The 23415-nt window shown below is 38.4% G+C and overlaps 1 protein-coding gene and 1 long non-coding RNA gene across 2 annotated transcripts in view; both read right to left on the bottom strand.

Moving 5' to 3' along the window:
* The window catches only part of LOC145438202 (uncharacterized), a 132302-nt gene that overhangs the window by 25863 nt on the left and 83024 nt on the right, over window positions 1-23415 (bottom strand). The window lies entirely within an intron of this gene.
* Window positions 8939-10370, bottom strand: LOC145437117 (uncharacterized). The gene is made up of 2 exons (XR_013914584.1): window positions 9628-10370; window positions 8939-9151 (listed from the first exon to the last, which is right to left on the bottom strand). It is a non-coding gene; the product is annotated as an uncharacterized LOC145437117 (long non-coding RNA).

Consider the following 23415-nt stretch of genomic DNA (forward strand, 5'->3'; position numbering starts at 1 on the left):
TATAAATATGCCTTAATTGTGTAAATACTTAACGAAAACATGTTGTATGAGTCTATGGACGACAAATACCACCTGACATATTCGACTTATACGACATGGGATGGTTTGAACCCTTGAAATAGTCGTTTCAACAGATATAGTACGTAGATATAGATCATTGGTACAGAATGAATGCTCTGATGATGATGACCGCCGACCGTATAAATGCTGCAAGACGATGTAGTCCAGGTTGAAGATATTTTTAGTCCGTATATGACACTATGACGTAACACGAGAATATGCGAGACCTCATGGCTTGAAAAAAGGAATAAAATACTTGTTTTAAACAGGGGCCTTGTTTCAAACATGTTTATTTTGAATTGGTTTTTGTTTTAAACACAACCCTAGTTATCAGGAATCATATGTAAGAGTGTGCATGACTTGGCCTCCAGTGGAACCCCTGAGACTGACTGGGGAACTTTGGTAAAGTACCAATTCATTAGAAAAACTAATTCATGGTTTTTGGTTAACAGCAATCCATTTGTTGCCAACAGTAAAAACCGCCAATAATAAAATCCATATATTGCTGATATTGCTATAGTATGCAATGCGATGCAGATGTTTATCTACGAAATTTCACATCTTTCCTCGCGAACAATACCATCCCTTAGGCTTCAAAATTTATATTATGTTTTTCCTGTTGTAGCATGTGCGTTGTGCGTGTTCCTGATATTTTATAATGCGTATATCCCGGATAGCATGACAAATTTTCCCTCTATGCAGTATAGCCATTATCAATGCTCCCACTGCGGAGTTTTTCTCGTATTTCTACTATGAAAATAACTTTCACTCATATATTTCATACAGAATACCAACAGCTGCGTTTCATTTCGGCAATTACGGAATTCTGATGGAATTGTAATTGTAATTATAAAAAGAGATAAAGTAATTGACTGACAATGTAATTAGGTCTAATATCGAAAACGTAGTTCTACTGCAAAAATATTCATTATTCCCACATGTACAATGAACATATTACCAGAGGTGGTCAGTAATGAAGTACTTCTACTTTTTCGAAGTACTCAAGTAGTTTTCCTCTACTTCTGGTACTTACTCAAGTAGATCTGATTTTCGCAACTTCTACTTCTACTTCGTAAAATTTTGTGATCTACTTACTTACTTTTCGCTATTTTCAGTTTGTCAAGTAGAAGTAGTTTAAACCTTGAATGAGGAAGATAGCCTGAGGAATTTCTGGGCTGTTTTGACGGATTTATCAACATTTAATTTTCATAAAAGTTGCTTAAACCTTGGAATTTTCGTCGCGCTTCGCACGCAGGGGTTACGGAATGATCATTATAATTTCATGAAAGTATCGGTGAATATAATTTAGGTAGCGGGTTTTCGGGGTTCCGTTCAAACCGCATTGTCGCCCTTCGCCCATATGAAATATTTCATCACAGTATTTATGGCTCATCATAACGTTTGAAACTGATGTTTCGCAATCTAGCATTTACTTATCATATCGTGATCTAGCAGTCCATGACGTGTCCTAATCTGGAATAGTGGACTCTGACTTTTTTTAGTATCAGAGCTGTTTTTAGCATACCAACTTTCCAAACTTTCTGGACTGAAGACATGAAATGCATGATCCGCTTTTAGAAGTAGTAATTATATTTCACTTTCAATTCCCAGTATCATATACTTTGAGTTCTAATTAATATCAGTTCGTTTGTCTGGATAACATACATGTTGAAGCGTGAAAGCAAGTGAAGTAATGCCTTTAATTTTCGGAAATAAAGTTACACAACATGGCATTTCTACGATCCACCATACTTTTGATTAACATGTACTAATCGCGCGGGGGAGGGCGCCACACCATGATATTGTCTAAAACGTGCTGTTGGAGTAAACAGAGGATTAGTATCGCATTTATATTTCAATACTATCATTTTCATCCCATGATGCAGACGAAATCCTATGCTGTCGAAATCTGGATACCTCCTGGTATGCATCAATATGAATCAAGCTAGGCACCTTTCGCATTGCTAAATTTGCACCTTTTGACATTCCGTGTGAACGAATTATGATCATTTTCACAACTTCTTACTTACTTGAGTAGATTTAAAATCAGTCAATTCTACTTCTACTCATACTTGAGTAGATATTTTCGTCGCTACTTCTACTTCTACTTCTACTTGAGTAGCTTTCTTGGCTACTTTGACCACCTCTGCATATTACTTATTCTTCATCCCTCAATAATATGATATAAGAGGATTAGCTTATTACGGTGGGGGTGGATTAGCGAAGGTACATTCGAGGAAGATCGAAATTCATAATAAGTTTGCTTGTTATAGTAACAACATTACAGCGAGTGCTGCCATGGTGAGTGGGATGGGTGATATACGCCAATGTTATGTCCATGATGATGACTAGGGTAATTTTTTTCTTCTAAAAAACGAAAGATTTTGACCTAAAAAAATCAAAACTTTGGCATTTTTAGACCTTCGAAAACTTAATTTTGACCAAATTTTGACCTAACGTATGCAAATTAGGTGTTTCCCACAGAATGTTAGAATTGTACGACTTGTCATCATTTCTGGATCGAACTGTCTGTCCTTAGTTTGGCCTGAAAAAACTTTTTTGACTCAAAAACTGACAATTTCTTTCATGACAAAACTTGATTTTAACGAAATCTGACCCTATGAAGAATTCCAGTAGTTACCTCACGTACTATAGTAAAAATAATGAAATTGTTGTGGTACAACGAAATAAACTTTCCTACATTCTGGGGTAGAAAGTGCCTGTCCTTACTAAATAAATAGCTTGCCAAGACTGAAGAAAGAACGTTCACCAGTAGCAGTTGTTGGCTGGGAATACTCAAGTTGTGCGTGCGTGCACTGCTGGGGACACACTGCATTGTTTCATTCTGACAATAGTGTCTACATAACAATTTTTCCTAATGCGCTTCTTGATATAAGAACCATGCAATGCCCACGCAGTCTCGCTTGACTTTGTATTTGGGGTAGGCCTACGTTGAGCATAACATCATGTTACCAATGTTTGTTTTATTTGAATATTTATAATTCACAATGAGCAAACAACAGGATGACTATAAAGTAGGCTACAAGCCGTAAAATGTCAAATGATAAGTTCCCGGTCAGTGCAAAATCTACGATACAAACGAAATGCAGCTTGTTAACAAAATTTGACTTTGTTTACAATTTTTGACATTTTTTGACCTATAACGCTAAAATTTTGATCTAATTTTGATTCAGAACTGCCGAAAACGGGGAAATTTTTTAGTCGATATAAGGGAAAAAGACGGCTTGCAAAAAGCCACTACATAGCAACAGCAGAGCATCAGGGTATCATAATTTTTTGTTGTATTCCGTGACGTAATGTAGGCCTATTCCAGGAGACATGCATTTCAGGTCGAAGCATAAACCTTGATGGATTTCCAACTATATATCAACGAATCACTTGAGCCGGATATGGATCAAACGTTCATATTATACATAAAACTTTGAAGGTATTAGCGGATGTCGCCATAGCTTAATCTTACTGCTAGTGATATATATATATATATACATTTGATGATGGAAATGATTTGTGGGCCGAATGCCAGACATATCATCCTTTATAATTGGGCTTCCGATTGAAAGACTATACTCCAAGCCGTTCGGACACTTCGCTATTTTTTATGTTATCGCAATCTTGTTGTGTTTCGAAGAGACGAAAATATAAATAAAACGAATACGCACCGCAGATGAGCATATTTTAGATGCAAAGCACACAATCGTGCAATCTAAGCTATACACTCTGCATCGACTAATTCGAAGGTTTTTGGTCGAAGGAAAATTTTGATTAATAATGCAATTTTTATATGATTACAAGATAAATATCACATGAGACAAATTCTTCTCTGCCTAACTTTAGCGAGGACGAAGTTGTAAAGTCAAATTCCGTGGTTTATATGGCAATTTCGAACGCGGCTGATGACTATCGCAATATCACATAGGGAACAATAGGTTGTTGTGTTGAATACACAAAGCTAAGTGGGTACGTGAAATAGCGGCTGGCAGGTTTGTTGTGGACATTACGCATATCAGGAATTATGCGAGGCGGTGACTATAACAACTTTGGTGAGTGGCCTGTGGCCTTATAATCTACTACAACTGTCAATTCATCGCATGTTAATCACATGCGATGTCTGCTGAAGTAGAATGCGTGTCAAATCCACCGTTGCTAATGCGTCAACAGAGTCTAAGTAGAATACATCCTGCATAATTACTATGCCTAACTCTAAGAAAAAAGAACTTTGAATATCTTTGCGAACTAGCGAAAAACAAATCTTCGTTACTTCCTCCGCAGAAGAACTGGTATCTGCTGTAGTCGTCTGTGCGGGTGCCAATATTCCGGAAATTCCTCCATCCTGTACGCGGTTAGAACTTTTGCGTATACAAAACATAACTTGATCAAAACTAACATGGAACGGGGAAATTAATCATTGAGTTATTCATGGAAAAATGAGCGTGGACATGAGTCATTAAACTTCCAAACCGCATTTACTAGAATTCTAGTTTGCTTGCCACGCTAATGACATATTCGTCTCTGAAATCTCCCTCGAAATTGGTATATTTTGCGCACTTCGCATGACAGATAGAGCGTGAGTGCAACGCATAGCCTACCTATGTATGGTAGGATTGGCTGTTCAGTTTCAAGTTAAATTCTTATGAAATTCGCTCTTTACAACTGATATCGAATGCCTTGCATTCACAATCAGGACCGAAACAACACTTCGTTAGCCTCCCAAAACGTTCGCCTTGCAACCCTCCCATAGGGTGATAAACCTAAGTTCTGGAGGGCTTCGGAATAGCATATATATTGCTATATATTGCTCACGTAATCAGATTTACCGGTAGAGCTGAGTGAGGTGTCTCGGAAATTGTAGGCCTCGTAAATGATAACTAAACATCTTCGGGCGGGCGGGCGGACCCGCTGGAATAATTACTTCGTTACATGATGTTATTTCGTGACATCCTGTCTGCTATGTCATAATATATTGAAATCGTCCAAACGTACTAAACTGCAAGACGCACACGATTTAAAATAGGCATTTCTTCACTGGCAAATATTTGTTGGGTTCAGATTGCAAAGACAGGAACATTCAGCGCCAGCCTATGGACAATTAAATATATATGTAACCTAATATATATATATATTTATAGAAGTTTTCGGTCAGCATAAGGGTAGTCCTTTTCGCCCAAGCTTTTCTCGCCGCCGATCGTTGCGGCACACTTCCTAGAGTCGCAAGTTAACCTGGCCTAAAACTATATTTCTTGGTACATCGTGGTGCGGTCATCGCCAACGTCAAAATGCCCATTTCTATAAATCATGCGTATTTTTTCTTTGGGGAGGAGTACCCAATAATTAAGATAATTGGCAATTTCGAAAAAAGGTTTCATTATTTTTCAAAGACATAATCTATATTATATTTCAATTCCCAAAAACATATTGGCCAATCTTTGAGCTCACCCACCTCCCAATTGGGGTTTTGGGGTGCGGCAGTTACGGTCCTGTTCACAATATACCAATTTTCCTCACTTTTACTGTTTCTGGCTGCATGTTCAAGTACCAATGCTAACATACGAAATAGCAATCTTATGGTAACTTTACTATTCTTCGAAATTATAATGAAACGTTGTCCTTTGGCCGTCCTAGTGTCGAATCAAGTCCAGTCATCAAAAAATCGCGACTCATAGTCGAACACGAGTCATTACAAGTTACAAACCTGGATTTAACTAATGTAACCACCTGATGAAATTATTCGCAATATTGATTGCAGCCTGGTATCTCCTATTCAAACTTCAAATCCTCATTTCTACACTCTACGCGTATGAGATCAGCATGACAATGATTACCAATAGCCTTCAAAAACATGTAAATAAATAAATAGCCTGCTCCCTCGTTAGCACTTTACTGCGGAATAGTTTAAGGTATATCACCAGTCAACACTATATTGAGAAACTTGCATATCTAAGCGGCGTCTCATGTCATCTTAATTTTGTAGTCTGTAATTGGTATGACAATCAGTTTAGTTTGTCTCAGCAAAAATTAGACATGCCTAATTACCAAAATATGCAATCATTCAAACTTAGTAGTACATATCACACCATGATCTCTGGTTACAATGTTGTTAGGCTGCATGATCAATAAGAGCCTTCCTTTGATATCGGAAGCTATTTGTATATGTTTGCCGTTGAATAAAGATCCATGGACTCTACACGTACCTCCAATTAATATAAGATTTATTCCAAAAGAAGTTGAAAATCTTGGGTGGTTGTAAAAAAACAATATTTAGTTGTTTCTTGTTGTTTATTAAACGAAGAATTTGGCGCTTATCACCTGTTGGTCTTTTGTACCACGGTCCATAATGGCGTAAGAAATGAAAAGCAGTCAATGATGGCGTTGGATTGAAGACATAATATTTTAAAATAGCATTTTACCAGAAAAAGGAAATTTCGGATCGGTGAAAAATAAAACAGTCACGGCCGTTCACGAATTACGGTTGCAGGACAACACAAATTCAATTTTGAAAGGGATGATTTTGTACTCGGGGAGGAGAATATCTAGTTTGTGATTCACAGATAAAATACATTGTCGGTCATATATTCGAGCGTTATGGAAAGCTATATCCGATGGGCAGACCTGCTTCATGTGCGAGCCGCATCGAAAAATCTTCGTTTTGAAAGAGCCACAACACAAAAATTCAAATATACGAATTCCATTACGTCACGATGAAATGTAGGCTGTCGAATGAGGTATATTATTTTGTGGTGATACGGTGCGTCTCCACCTGGGCTGCAAAATGTTTGAAAATAGGCTGATATGACGTAACAGCAGTAAGCGGCAGTTCCTTCAGGTTCTGCTGAGCATTTGGAAAGATTTCAGCTCGGTAATCTTATTGCTCTGTGAATCTGTATTCGTTGGCTAACTCGAGGCAAAGTTTTCGTGTTTGGTTTCGTAATGACGGTTCAAGTTACTATCATTGTGATTATTGAGCGAACCAAAGTGGTTTCCAAATTTTGTGTCGGTCGAACTGTCATTTTGACCGATTTATCCCCGCAATTTCGAGGCTTCAAACTCAAGACCGAATACGTCTCGACCTCGATTTCCGCCACTTTGTGAACTTGGCGATGCAGACCACAGAAGTCATGATATGACTTATTTGCGCATACTTTATGAGCGATAAGACATAGTCATGAATGCAAAGTCATCAGCTGTGTGGTGTTTTTCAGCATTGCATCGATAGAGATTTCCATATCAGCCTGATAAAACCATGATATACTCGCATTGTTGTCCAGCATTGACAGGCATTCAAGAAATCATTTTTTCATTCCTACTCGTGTGTAGTCATAAACCCGTTTTCAACGCATTTCCCACAAATCCTAGTTCACTGTAAAAAATCTGGTAGATTTACTGGGAAATCTCTGTAAATTTTACCACGAATTACCGGTCGCAGCCAATTACTGTGCGTAGCTTGTCATTTTACATTTTGATATGTAATATTACCTTAATATAGCTGTAAAGTAAGTTACCAGAATTTCTTCGCAAAATTACTGACAGTTACTCGTTACTGCAGTTTACCGGGCTATTGGCAAAATTGATTAGCATCAAAATCGCTGCAGCCAATGTATACGTAAAACTGAATGTTACTGATATATCATTCTAGAGGTAATTTGGCCTGATTGAACCTCGTTTGCGAGACTGGGGTCTGTCATGCCGAAATTGTTGGCCCTAGTATCAATTTAAGCTTAGTAGGGTACAAGAAATAACTGACAATCGTAGCTAATGTGGTATACCGTAGCCATATTATATTATAAGGCAATGGCTGTACGGCCAGTCTCGCTGGTTACATTCGTTGTCACGGATAAGGCTGATAAGTTAGAAAATTAGTTCAGGATGTATAATATTGCTCGGGGAAACTAGAAATATCAGCACCGCATGCTCAGCTGACCATTTGTTATTGGCGGACAAGGCGACATGTAATAGGTTACATTAGGTGACTGCTTTTTCTGAGATTCGTAGTAAACAACCAACGCACAACTGTGACATCACAAGCAGCGTCTGGTTAGGTAAGTACAGTAAGTAGTGAACAACACATGGAATATATATCAATTTATACGAAATTAGATGAAAAAAGGGACTATGTGCAATGCTAAATGTTTCTGTATGGAAAAAACGACCCAGATCAAACATTATAACGTGGCCAGTAAATATTATTGGTGTCATGTGTCAGCGGATGAATACCATTTATTTCGAAATCGTTCGAGTGTCGTCTGGCCAGTGGCCAATGGCCATTAGTGAGATTTGAGACTTTTGAGCCAAGAGTGGAGCGAAGCTTGTTGTGCTTGAAGAAAGTGGACACGATCGTTGAAGATTCCTAGGAATGCTGAATGGGATACGCATCTTAAAAGGTAATACAGTACTACATAGTATTTGTTACCGTGAATATCTGACTCTGCACACCAGCCCTCGATGACTTAGATTTCATGATTGATATATTTCGTTCGCCGCATTCTCTGTTCTATTTTGGGATATTTGTCGACTTATATAGTGACCACATACTCCGCTGCGGAGGAGTTGAAACTGTTGGCTTGGTAATGTCATTTCCGGGCCATAGCATAGATATGTTGGCGCTTCTTCGATGTACGCCCCAGATCGAAACAGTGCTCCCCATGACACCGACAAATGTTTCACATGAACACAATAAAATTTATAAACGTCAAAATAAATTGTTTTTTGTCTTTGTTATGGAAGGGGGATATTATGGTTGGAGGAGAGGGGGATATTAGGACTGGGGAGGGGGGATTTTTGGGTTGAGTAGAGTGGGATATTAGAGTTGGAGAGGGGGGATATTAGGGTGCAAAAATATTTTCTTCACATCCACAAAACGTCATTGGAATAAACTGTATATTCATTCATGATATCACGATGAAGTGGTTATCGATGGAAAAATATTGCTGCTGGAGGTCTAATTCTTCTTTAGGAGACATGCAGTAACACGAGTGGTCTCAAGAAAACGTGAATTAATTCCACCACTGGCCAAACTTCCAATTGTTTCTTTTTCTCGTTCTCATTCCTTCTGTGTAAGTAGTATCTTGCAGTTCCACTAAAAAGAATTCGTGCGTAAGTAGCTATATAAAGCAAAGTTCCTAACCTGGACAGTGGACATGACATTATAAAGACTAAGACAAATAGGCTAACAAAAATATAACATGTTTTGAAGTACCGGTACTGGCACATTGTGTGATGACGGCTCCGCCTTTTACATGACATAGCAGAGATTCATGACTTTATCTCTGTATTGAAGCAAAAGGTTCCTAATTTAAGGTGGCATGTGTGGCAAAAAAATCCAGCAGTGGATGAAAACATATCTATGCTATGGCCCGAAAATGACATTACCAAGCCAACAGTTTCAACTCCTCCGCAGCGGAGTATGTGGTCACTATATAAGTCGACAAATATCCAAAAATAGAACAGAGAATGCGGCGAATGAAATATATCAATCATGAAATCTAAGTCATCAAGGGCTGGTGTGCAGAGTCAGATATTCACGGTAACAAATACTATGTAGTACTGTATTACCTTTTAAGATGCGTATGCCATTCAGCATTCCTAGGAATCTTCAACGATCGTGTTCACTTTCTTCAAGCACAAGCTTCGCTCCACCCTTTGCTCAAATCTCACTAATGGCCACTGGGCAGACGACACTCGAACGATTTCGAAATAAATGGTATTCATCCGCTGACACATGACACCAATAATATTTACTGGCCACTTTATAATGTTTGATCTGGGTCGTTTTTTCCATACAGAAACATTTATCATTGCATATAGTCCCTTTTTTCATCTAATTTCGTATAAATTGATGTATATTCCATGTGTTGTTCACTACTTACTGTACTTACCTAACCAGACGCTGCTTGTGATGTCACAGTTGTGCGTTGGTTGTTTACTACGAATCTCAGAAAAAGCAGTCACCTAATGTAACCTATTACAGGTCGCCTTGTCCGCCATTAACAAATGGTTAGCTGAGCATGCGGTGCTGATATTTCTAGTTTCCCCGAGCAATATTATACATCCTGAACTAATTTTCTAACTTATCAGCCTTATCCGTGACAACGAATGTAACCAGCGAGACTGGCCGTACAGCCATTGCCTTATAATATAATATGGCTACGGTGTACCACATTAGCTACGATCGTCAGTTATTTCTTGTACCCTACTAAGCTTAAATTGATACTAGGGCCAACAATTTCGGTATGACAGACCCCAGTCTCGCAAACGAGGTTCAATCAGGTGAAATCACCTCTATAGAATGATATATCAGTAACATTCAGATCTACGTATACATTTTGAAGCTAATCAATTTTGCCAGTAGCCCGGTAAACTGCAGTAACGAGTAACTGTCAGTAATTTTGCGAAGAAATTCTGGTAACTTACTTTACAGCTATATTAAGGTAATATTACACATCAAAATGTAAAATGACAAGCTACGCACTGTAATTGGCTGCGACCGGTAATTTGTGGTAAAATTTACAGAGATTTCCCAGTAAATCTACCAGATTTTTTACAGTGTAGATGCGCTTTATGTAGATGCGAATTGTTTTGTTGCACGTGTTTCATACTGCAACTAGCCCATTTTAAAACTTCAATGAAACGATGTTCAGACAAATTAATGATAGGGCAATGAGTTGCCACCTGTGATCTAGCCTGGCTGACATTCATGTTTGATACCACATAAACAAATTGTTTTATGTGACGTTGCAAAACCTCTCCACTACCGCAGTGTGCGACTTTGACGCTTTTCAAAGTGAGCGCGAGTGTGACAATTTATTTGTAAAACTAAGCGGTGTCTACCTGTGTCCCGTATCTGCAATTTACAATGGAGAAAAAAAAACGCTTCAGTCGTTTCATTTTTATGTGTTTTGATTGAGATATTTGAAAGAATATTTTTGAAGGACGTGTTCAGAAACGAATCCATGGCTTTTGGTCAACAACAATCCATTTGTTACCAACGGTAAAAACTGCCCGTATTAAAGTCATATAATGCTTATATTGCTAGAATGCAATGCGACACAGATATTAGTTATCGACGAAATTTCATATCTTCCTCACAAACAATACCATCCCCTGGGCTTCGAAACTAATATTATATTTTTCCTGTTGCAGCATGTGCATGTTTCCGATAGTTTATAATGCGTATGCCGGGGAGCCTGACAAATTCAATCCAGCTCCGTTTATAAATTTTTAGGATTTTCATTGTATGCAGTATATAGCCGTTAATAATGCTCCCACTGATGAGTTTTTCTCCTATTTCTACTATAAATACAACTTTCACTTACATATTTCATACAGAATACCAACAGCAGTGTTTCATTGCAGCAATTACGTAATTCAGATGAAATTGGTATAGTTCTAATTGAAAATCGCAATGATATAAGTAATTACTGACAATGTAATTAAGTCTCGCATCGAAAACGTAGTTCTACTGCAAACATATTCATTATTCACACATGAACAATGATCATAGTATGTATGCTTTATCCCTCAATAATATGAATAAGAGGAGTAATTTTACCATGCGGTAGAATAACGAGGGTGTATTTGAGGGAGTTCGAAACTCATCATAATTTTTCTTGTAGTAACAACATTACAATGAATACTACCATGTGGAGTAGGATGTGTGATATACGCCGGTATTATGTGCATGGTGATGACTGATGATATTGATTTAGTACTGTAGAAAATGTGATAACGTTTTTCGTGGATTTAAGGGAAAAATACGGCTTGCAAAAAGTCACTAAATAGCAACACCAGAGAGTCAGGGTATCGCATTGTTTTGTTGTATTCCTTTACGTAATGTATTCCAGGAGGCATGCATTTCAGATCGAAACATACACCTCGATGGAGCTACAACTAAATAGCAATGAATCACGCCAAATGGATATGGACCAAACGAGCCTATGATACATAAAACGTGGAAATCATAATCGGATGTCCCCAGAGCTTAATCTTACCGATTGTCTTATATATAAATATCTTAACGCTTGATGGAAATGTTTAGTAGGCCTAATGCCTGACATATCATCCTTTATAATTGAGTTTCTGATGGAAAGACTACTCCAAGCCGTTCCGACACCTTGCTATCTTTTCATTTTATCGGAATCCTGTTGTGTTTCGAAGCGACGGAAATATAAATGCAACGAACTCGCACCAGATGAGCATCTTTTAGCAGAAAAGCACACAAGCGCGCAATCTGTGGTACGCGATTCATCGACTATGATTCGAAGGTCTTAGGCCCAAGAAAATTTTGATATCTCACATGTAGGTCGCAACAATTTTAATATGAATACACAATAAATATCGCACGTGACAATTGTTTCTCCTACATGTGGAAATTGCCTAGCTACAGCGAGGATGAAGTTACAAAATCGAATTTCGTGATTTTTATCGCAATTTCGTAAACGGCTGATGACCATCGCAATATTTAATGGGGAACAATAGGTTGTTGAGTTGAATACACAAAGCTAATAGGGTACACGAAGCAGCTGCCAGCAGGTTTGTTGTGGATATAATTAGGGCATATCATAACTTAACTGGCACTGCGAGACGGTGACTAACAACTCTGGTGACTGACCTGGTGCTTCATAATTTACTGCGACTGTCAATTTATCGTTTCATGTTAATCACATGCGATGTCTGCTGAACTAGAATTCATGTAAAATCCACGGTTGCTATAATCCGTCATCAGAGTATAAGTAGACGACACTATGCCTTCCTCACAGAGAAGCACTTTGAATATCTTTGCGAACTATCGCAAAACAAATCTTCACAACTTCCTCCGCAGTAGAACTGGTATCTGATATAGTAGTCTGTGCGGGTGCCAATATTCCGGAAAATTCCGCCATCTGTTACGCTGCTGGCACTTTTGCGTATGCAAAACATAACCTGATCAAAACCAACATGGAACAAGGAAGTTAATCATCGAGATATTCATGGAAAAATGAGCGTGGACATGAGTCAACAACTTTTATTCCGCATTTACTAGAATCGCAGTTTGTTTGCCACGCGAACGACACATTCGTCTTTGAAATCTCCCTCAAAATTGAATTCAGCAAATGTTGAAACCATCACATTCCCAAATCTTCTGAAATTTGGTACACGCATATATGATTTAATTTCGAATACAATAATGTTTATTTGAGGACAATAGAACTCCGGGGTCAAAAATAACGTCCTTTTTAAAATTGACGATTTTCTGCTCATTTTAGTTCTGCAGCATTCAGGTTTTATCAATGTAAAATTCGAAAAGGTGTCAACATAGGTCAACAAGGTGTGAAACATACGACCCGCAGCCAGCGAAGCTATTTTGATAAATGGCTGGCCAACAAATTTCTTACAACTCTCGAGCTTTTTTGTACGAAATATTATCATCAAATTATCCCTCAAGATCGCAAATGTCGAGTATGTTAAATTGTTCCTAGGCCACATTATAACCATCCGACAGTGGTGTTGTGGTCTCACTCTAGTCACCATCAGCAAGGAAGAGTCGTCATTTACGCACAATTCCGAGAAGCAAAAATACACACTCGATTCCGAGTTTACAACGGAAAAATGGATTAAAAAGTAATAATTCACAGAAGTGAAACCGTTATATGCCAGTAAAGCCAGTTACATGGAGATTATAATTGTTACACAAAATGACAATTCAAATATCTGTGGATGCACTCCCAATTTCGCTTATGACTTAACAGCACCTCTGCATACGGAGAAACTCAAATCGCCATATAGGCTAATAGTAATGAACCAGCTTGATTATATCCACTAGGCTTATTCGTTTTATAAAGAAAATACTAGGAATCTTCGATCTTACCGTTCCGGATGATGGTTTAGGTTCGGGATATACAAAAAACACTTTTTCAGCGGTTGAGGTCATTTTTATTGTGATCTTCTACGATCTTCCAAAGAGTAGAGGGGCCCTAAAGTAGGGTTACCATATTTTTGTTGCACAAATTCCGAACGCTTTTTAGCGCCCACTAGCGGATTTCAAAATGAGATATGAGCACATTGTCGATCAGTATGTCATTCGCGAATTTGCTACATCCTGAAATCATGGATAACGGGACGTGTTGATCAGTGTTGGGATCAAGTCACTACCTTCGAGTCACGAGTCATTTCGAGTCATTGCGCATTTTGACTCGAGTCAAGTCAAGTCAATCGATTTTCGAAGGTGACTCGAGTCAAGTCAAGTCACTCGATTTTTGGAGGTGACTCGAGTCAAGTCGAGTCAAGTCAAGTCAAGTCACGAGTCAAGTCACATTTCAAGTCAAGTTGCCTTTTAGAAGTATGAGGTATGCTACGTCATGGCATTTTGCTATCTGTCTGAAATACAGATTGAATGGTCATTGATTTTGAACCGATGGACGAATATAGAATTAAATATACACGCAAGAAGGCGCTGTATCGCTCACATATGAGTAGAACTGCTAAACTACGTACGTATAGTTGCATAGCCTCAGTTTATGTCACCAACCAAAATAGGGAACGAGAAACGAATAGATTAGATGCAATACAATACATTACCCATTTATAAATTGATATGATACAATTCGAGCCTGCGCCAACGGTTGAGGACGATCTAATAACTATATTCGAATTCAATTTCAATAAAACAATAAGTTTGGTTAAGGTAACAACGGAGAACAGAAATATACATTTTGCTATAAAATTACATTACTATACTAGTCTATGACAACGTAAGCTGTAGGCTTCGATCACTTCGCTTGCGGTCAATATATTTGTGAACGAACAATGGAGGCTCAGTAAAACGCACGAGCATTGAATAATTGGTCGCTCTCACGGGTTACACCAGCGTTTCGCGAACAATCCGAACAAATGCAAGATACAGTGATTTTTATCGAGACCGATTATTATAATTATAATTGATGACTTGAAATTGACTCGTGAATTTTTCTCCGAGTCACGAGTCAATCCACATTTCTGATGCGCCGAGTCAAGTCAAGTCAAGTCATTTTAGCCTAGTGACTCGAGTCAAGTCAAGTCATACGAAAAAGGTGACTCGAGTCTGACTCGAGTCAAGTCATGACTCGAGTCATCCCAACACTGGTGTTGATTGACCAATGAGTAGGGTTAATATACGTCCTAGTTTAAGAGGATTTATCCTCCTTCTTCCAGAAATCGAAAATGTCCTCCGAGAACGCCAAACTGTCCTCCTTTTTGGCAATTTGGTCTCCTATATAGCTCAGTCAACCAGGCTATTACGCAGAGACAACTAAGTAGCGCCATAAATGACGCGAAATCTGGACTGAAACCGCAAGGTTGACTAAAAAAAGTCAAACGTAATCGATTTTACGATAGAGGTGATCTTTTTGGAGTCGAGTTGAATAAAACGACCTTCATTTCTTAGTCAACACAATAGTATTTCCCGTTCGTTTCCTGGTCTGCTAGTATGACATAACTTGTCGAATGTGTCCTCATTTCCGGTTTTCAAAATATGATAACTAGGTCGATTTATTTTTGACATGGCAAAATAAGTCAAAATTTTGTCAAAATTGCAGAGTTAGTTCAAAAAATTAAACTTGTCTATTCAGTCCCGAATTTTTTGAAAACTACAGTTCGTTTGTATCTCTAGATGTTTGCACTGACGGTGACTTTATAATTTGACATTTTACAGCTTGTAGCCTACTTTATAGGCTTACCGTTCTAGACGGCCCATTGTCTGCTCATTGTGAATCATGAACGGTCAAATAAAACATGGTTTACATGGTGCTATGCTCAACGTACCGCAATATCGAAACTGAAGCAAGACGGCTTGGGCATTGGCTCTTGTATCAAGAAGCGCATGATGAAAAATAGTGATGTAGACGCCATTGTCAGAATGAAGCGACATGGTATGTCGCCACCAGTGTACGTACAACTTCAGTCTTGCCAGCCAACAACTGCTGCTGTTGAACGTTCTTTCTCCATCATTGACAAGCTACTTAGTAAGGACAGACACTTTCTACTCGAGAATGCAAGAAAGTATCTTTCGTTGCACCACAACAAATTTTAATTATTTCTACCATAAAGCGTGATGTAACTACTGGAATTCTTCGTAGTTCCAGATTTCGTTAAAATAAAGTTTTTCCATGTATAGATTTGTCAGTTTTTAAGTCAAAAAAGTTTTTTTCAGGCCAAGCTACTTCGTAAGGACTTTTCCAATCAGAAATGAAGATAAGTATTACAATTCTAACATTATGTGCGTAAACACCTAATTTACATACATGCGGTTAAAATTTTGTCAAAATTCGTTTTTTAAGGTAAAAAATGTCAAAATTCGTTTTAGGAAAAAAAAGCACCCTAATGATAACCCTACCAAAGAGTCAATGTAGTTTTCGTAGCCACATTGTCTTTTTGATCATAGCAAAGTTCAGTAGAGTCGTAGGTTTGTCTGAGATTCTTCTCCGCTACGTTGCTGTGTCGACAGCGTATTTGCATTAAAAATACAGAGAAAGACCCGTTCTCACAGAAAGAGAATGAAAGAAGCGAGGAATCATACAAAAGTAAGATAAAGATCGAACACTGATATGAGGCTGATGAGAGGCCAGTTTGAGAGACCACTGCGTTAAATGTTAAAAATTATTCCCTATTTTGAGCAGGCCGACAGAAAAATTTCATAGAGGAAACTTGGCCACGAGCCCAAAAAGGTTAAAGACATCTAGTCCATACTGATGATAATAATTAGCCTACTGCAAAATCAGATTTTAATCAATCATTTATAAAGGCCTTTGGAAGTACATAACTTCAATATTGCAGCAAGCAATACGTTCATATTGCCAAATTTATTCCACTAGCAGTGCTTCTCAACCGGTGGGTCGCGACGTTATTTCAGGTGGGCCGCGAAGACGATCTAAATTTCGGATTCAATTGTTCAAATAATATAAACACTTTAAATTTTCAACATTGGTAGAGTAAATGCACACTCTCCTACTCCAAATTATTGTTTTGCGCCCATAAACGCCACGAGTCACGTTGCCGTGTTCACAATAGTTCGTGAGCCAGATTTTCGTCACAGTCATATTGTTGGAGCGTGAAATCCAACAGTGCATTATTGTGCGTGCGTGAGATTCAAGTTCATACTTTCCTCCAAAGGCTTTGGGAACGTGATCGGGAAATGCAGCAATCCAGCCCGATTCATCGTTATAATCTACAAACATTTGCCGCAACACGAACTATAGTTTGTGGCATTCATGGTGTCTTATACAATGGTCATTTATACCAGGCCGATATTCTCTTCATTATGATTCCGCCTCTGACGACTTGGAGCACGGTTCACTTTCAGACTTAATAACAACTCCCCTTAAGTATACGATGGCGAGGAGCTTATCTATAGATAAGCCTTTCACGTCTGTAATTGTCTGTTACATGCAGGACCTTAACTGCCGAACTCCGATCCCCAAGTGGTGCATCGAGCTTGAAGAGGGACTAACATTATCTCCAGATAGCTGTAAAGCACTGACAAGATAAAAACTGGCGTCTAAGAGCAGTGGTTTGAACATGAATCGCGAAAGGGCGTCTGGTGGGTCGCGGAATGAAATTGGGATAAAAGGTGGGTCGCAAACTGAAAAAGTTTGAGAAGCAATGCACTAGAAGCTTTACGACTGGCTCTCAACAGGAGCGAACGCCAGTAATTGTGGTTAACCAAATTCGAAATATAGAAAGCTGCAAAAACCGATCCTTTGTCGCCAGAAGGAACATCTTTACAGGCTGGGAATCTTTCATTAGTGTATTTTTGTCATTCGGCTACTTTGCAACTGATTTTGTGTATGTTGTACCGTAACCTTGTGTTGTTTACTGCCGTTTGCGACTCTTTGTACTTGTCATTATTACGTCACAATGATAAAAGTATTTCTATATTTCGAATTCGATTAACCTCATTTACTGTCGTTCGCTCCTGTTGAGAGCCAGTCGAAAAGCTTCGAATGGAATAAATTTGGCAATATGAACGTATTGGACACTATACTCTTGGTTGGTAGAACAGGAAACATCAGACGAGAAAATCGTATGCATAACTCCTGCCAATGGTATCAACTATTGCATTGCTGACGATCAATTAGGCAGAAACAAAGTAACAAGCAACTGCAAGCACGCTCTCGTCTGGTGATCTGTTCAGCATTCCTTCATAATCATCTCCTTTATCGTCGGCATAAAGAGAAATGTGGGTTTTTGAGCATTCTTCTTTCGGGTATCCGCTGTACCATTTGTAAAAAATACCTCGATCACGATCTTTTGAGTAGTTCTTAACAAAATGATTTAGCATGATTGTGTGGTAACCTGAATTACCTTAAAACAAAGATTTGCAGTGTCATTTCTTATTTACCTACAATCATTGATGCAGTAAACTTGCATCGCTAGCTTGTTACAGCTTTTTGATTGCTAATGAACTAATCAACAAAAATATATCAGCAGCACAACGCTCACTTGAACAGAATTGAAAGATAAATATCGATGCGTCGGAAAATCATTATATGCAATCCGGAATAGCACGAGAAATCCCTGCGGTTTTCTTTCTTCCAAAGTAAAATTTTCCCGAGCATTATCAAGATGAAAGTAATTAATTATCATTTGGCGTTGATTCTATAGGGCATGTGACGAGGTCCTATTTTACATCTTTTGCTTGACTTAATTGTTACTGGTGCAAACTAGGGACGATGTGAATGTGATGTTCACATTTGCGTTCTGTGTGTGAACCCCTGAAATTTGAAGGTTTGCGTGCACAAACGAACCTTGGTAGGTACTGCGCTGTGAACCTTTTTTACGTAATACATTTACACGGCGTTTTTGGTTGAAATTCAACTTCACACCACTCTCCGCTGGCTCTCTTTTGGCGCTGGCAGCATCAAAAGAAATTCAGCACTAAACAAGCCTGTACTTCGCGAATTTCAAATATTATTTGGTCGAAAGTTTGCTCGGAATAATCAGTATTCTGTTTGTGAATCTTTAGTGACTCTCTGCTATGACCTTTGTCCGCAATCATGCAATAGCAAGAACGAAACACACTACATGTAGGAAGTCAGCGAATTGGCCTTAGTCAAAAATCAATTATTTACATCAACAAAATTGATATAAAGAATACATCGATGTCTAATGTAAGAATCTATCAGGCGTACGGGATCCGTCTTGATTCGATATCTTTATTGTATCATTAAAGCCAAATCCGTCCGATTGTGTTTTGGCTATAACCCAACTTATACTGTAACCCGATTTATACGCTATAGGCAACTGTACAGTATACATTATTGATTTTGTGGAAATATTATAGCATTTCATCGTTCCAGTTAATACATTAGGTAACGTTTAAAAAGTTAGCATATGTGGTTCAGCATTGCGTCATAATACGGCCTGAGTCGTCGCTAGTTATCATCGACATATCACTGTACGGAAATGTAGGGTTGAAATTAGCAATATGATGTCACATCATGTCATAGGTTCACGTTCGCGTTCAAGCAGAACCTTTCAAAAAGGTTCGCGTTCACACAAACCAAAACCTTTTGGAGGTACGAACCATCCCTAGTGCATACATATATCAAGCGAACTTCCTTTGGGTCAATGGTGCCATGTATCCAGGTACTAGCGAGTGTTATATCATTCGCCTTTAAACGTTTCCGGAATTTTGTCATTATTCGATTATATTCGGTTTCATTTTTCACTTGCGCCACGGAGGATCCGCGTTCGTTGCATTTCTTACCACCGTCGGCGTACGTGATGTTTCTATCTCCTGTCATCGATATCCAGAAACATCGACTACTGGTAGAAGTATGCTCGCACGGTGCTGGTCCCACTATAAAATGTGTATGATTCGATAATATCCGCATATACACTCCCGTCATCAGATCAACATGGCAGAATTGCCGCTGCGAAGTTCAGACCCAGTTGGTACGAGTATCAGATTAGGTATAATAAGCACGTACATTAGAGCTGTTCAAAAATTAGTTTTTTTTTCGGATTTTACCATTCACAGATTCAATTGTAAGGTTACCCTGGAAAACGCTGCACACCAAATTTGGTTCAATTCTAACAAATAATTTCAAATTTTTCTGCCAACCCCATGAAATTGTTGAGCTGTCTTCAAAGACGATGTAAAACAAATTTGACTCAATTCCAACCAGTAGAAGCGGCCAAAATTATACCGTTCGCGACCTATGTTTGACTCGCCATCCATACCCTTGTTGTATTTTAACCAAGAATGAGAAAAGAGATCATGACAATTCCCTTACTATTGTTCTTTTGAAAGAATGCTATCCGTTCTTCAATTTCCGCCAGACCTAAAAATTAATTTGCTGAGGGATAATAATCAAAATATCTTTAGTGATAGTAAGGAAGCCTCTGCAACAATCGAGTTTCTATATATAGCAGTTTAAAGGAGATCATGGTGCTGTCATTGTGTTTGGCTAGAAGCAATTTGAGTGTAAATGGTATGGTTATACAACGGTGCGATTAAATTGCAACAAAATAATCGACAAAGATCTGAAAATTAATTTATTTGGACTACAAACTATACCAATTAAAATCAAGGCCATACATGTGTATTGTGCAGTAGGTTGTTCAAAAATATCTTTTTTATTCATGTTTTACCGGCTATTCGATAAAATTGTTTGGTTGGTTGAAAAGGTTTTACTCAATTTTAACATGTGGCAGCGAAGCAACAGGAGTTGGAAAATATTGCATTTAATATCAAATAATTAATTTTGTTTTCAAATTCACTTTCAACCCCATGAAGTTGTTGAAGTTGTCTGTCGATTTGTAACAAATTTGGCTCAATTCTAACCAGCAGAAGCGAAGTCATTGAAGCACAAAATTTAGGTATGAAAAAATTAGTAATTACGGTGGCCAATTCTCAATTGTTTTCGAACTCGAACCGAAATACTGTTATTGAAAATCTAAAATTTTGGTCATCGATATATTAGCTTCTGCCGAGTGGAATTGAGTCAAAGTTGGTAAGCAATATTGATGCAAAGTTCCGGCAGCACACAACCATTCATTAACCTTAGCTATATGTAGCGATATGACGCAACGAAAGCCTTCCTAATTTCAAAAATAGCACGATGTTTGTCTGCTGCGAATAAGTATACAGTAGACTGTAGAGGCTACAGCAGCACACATTTCCTACAATGACTTGAATTCGAACTCAACATTTCGTATCATGCATTGAACTCGAGACCAAATCGAAATGGACTCGAGTCAAAAGTTGAAATCAGAAAATGACTTGTGAATCGGAGGCTCATGACTTGGTGACACTCCTGTTTAGAATATCAATATTATTGGTCCCATGACATTCAGCGTAGCTAATGTTCTACAAAATAGAGAAATTCGTTATACCGGTCATCTGGCTGTAGGAATCTCACACAATAACTATGTAATCACACAAATCAAACTGATGCGTATGTACTTACGTCTCTCGATCACATAAGTCCTCGACACGATTGCAGCAAGCATAGCGATGATGATGGTTCCAAAAATGATGAGTATAACGGGCTTTGAGTTACTGCATAATCCGTTAGCGGAATGCCGATATCTCGCGATGCCGGTAGCAGACGAAATATCTTGGCGTACATTGGGCGTTTCGTATAGCTCATATTGATTATTATTAGCAGTCATTGTAAATCTGTAACATTGTAATTTCAGCACTAAAATTATTAACTTTGAAGAGAGGGTACGAAAATATGTAAATGTCCCATTGTTTTGTCGTCAAATAGGTAGTAGGTAATGTATGCTGATCCAGCGATATGGGTGTGTTCTGTACCAACGCAGCACTATGTCAAACCACCTCAATGTTGGTTTCGTTCCCTTCCGCCATTCGACTGTCGGTCGAACGTCAAGAGGACTGCATCCCCATATCATCATCCTATCCGCCATGTCGTATGAATATGATTTCTATTTGGTATCTACAACAAGGTTGTGCAAACGTTTCTGCTCACGGGCCATATTCAATTCCCGAATGCATTCATTGGTCTCACTGCAGTAAAATAGGAATATAAGCCAAAACGTAATATTTTATTTTATCATTCAGTGACCGAAGACAGCGCTATAATATTTATACATTTAAAACATCCTATACCTATACTTGGTAATAACGCACGGTAGAAAAATTGAAGTTTTACGAAATCTTCCACAAAACAATCCCTAATCTTGTTGATATGCCCTTCGAGTTGCCCCCTCCCTCCAGCTGCGTTTATGCACAAATCTCGCCATTGTGGAAAATTTATGTTCCATTCCATCTCATACAATTGCATGCTATGCACTGCCAAAATGACTCCACAGTAATTTCAGTAGTGGATAATATGTAAATTGACTTATCTAGATCAAGCAATGGCTTGCCCGACGGGTCATGACACATCGCAGTTTTATGTCAACGGGGTGGACTGGTTGAGAACTGCTGGTCTAGATCGATTTGCTGCAGTTTTATCTCGCATTCACAATATATTAGATTTACCAAACGTCCTCTTTTAAGAGGATTTGTCCTCTTTTATGACTTTTTTGAAAGTGTCCTCGGAGGACGCCCTTTTGTCCTCTTTTTTGAGATTTTGTCCTCTTTTTGAAAATTTAGGTCATATTTAGAGCAAATTGCGAGTGACATGCCGCAAATTAGCACAGAAGTGAAGCTCCGGTGGGTATTTCGGAGTGAAAAACGGTGATTTTAGCTCTGAGCGAAAAGATGACCTTTTTTTTTAGTCATCCACCTGGCAATGTGGAGAGAAAAACGGTATTTTGGGAGAGACGACCTTTTTTTTTAGTCAACCGATCACACAGAGGAAAAAATTCACCGGTTTTGCAAATTTCTCAAAAAGTGTCCTCTTTTTAGATTTCCAAAATATGGTAAGCCTACAATATATTATGCATTTATCCCTACTAATATTCAGTTTTAGTACGACTAATTTCCTTCATGAAGGCGATAAACGCCTTTACTGCGTACATAAATAGCCTAATACTGCTAAGCGCGACAATTTACTGCGACTAGTTTCGTGTCGGACTACGTTGCTTCCACGAATATAAAGGAAAATTAAGGCCTATCTCCCCTATACCGCAGCAGCAGTAGCTGTAGAGCACGAAGAGATAGATATTTTTGTAGTCATCCGCTGACGTGGTGTGTGGCAGGTGGCTTCAAATCTAATCATACATGCAGCTCGGCGAAATATTAATCAATCGCGCAAAGCGGATATGGGTCAGATGACAACGACGTAACAGCATGTGGAAAGAGTTGACGGAAGTTGTCATAGCTTAATTCTTTCGATTATGGTGTATTTATCTCAACTATCAGTTGTGAGATTGTTTCTTCAGGATACACCTTTACGTATAGCCTGCCTTCAATGG

The sequence above is a fragment of the Botryllus schlosseri genome, chromosome 4 (genome assembly GCF_051294905.1).
Source record: "Botryllus schlosseri isolate E-star chromosome 4, Bs_hap1, whole genome shotgun sequence".
Taxonomy (NCBI): Eukaryota; Metazoa; Chordata; class Ascidiacea; order Stolidobranchia; family Styelidae; genus Botryllus; species Botryllus schlosseri.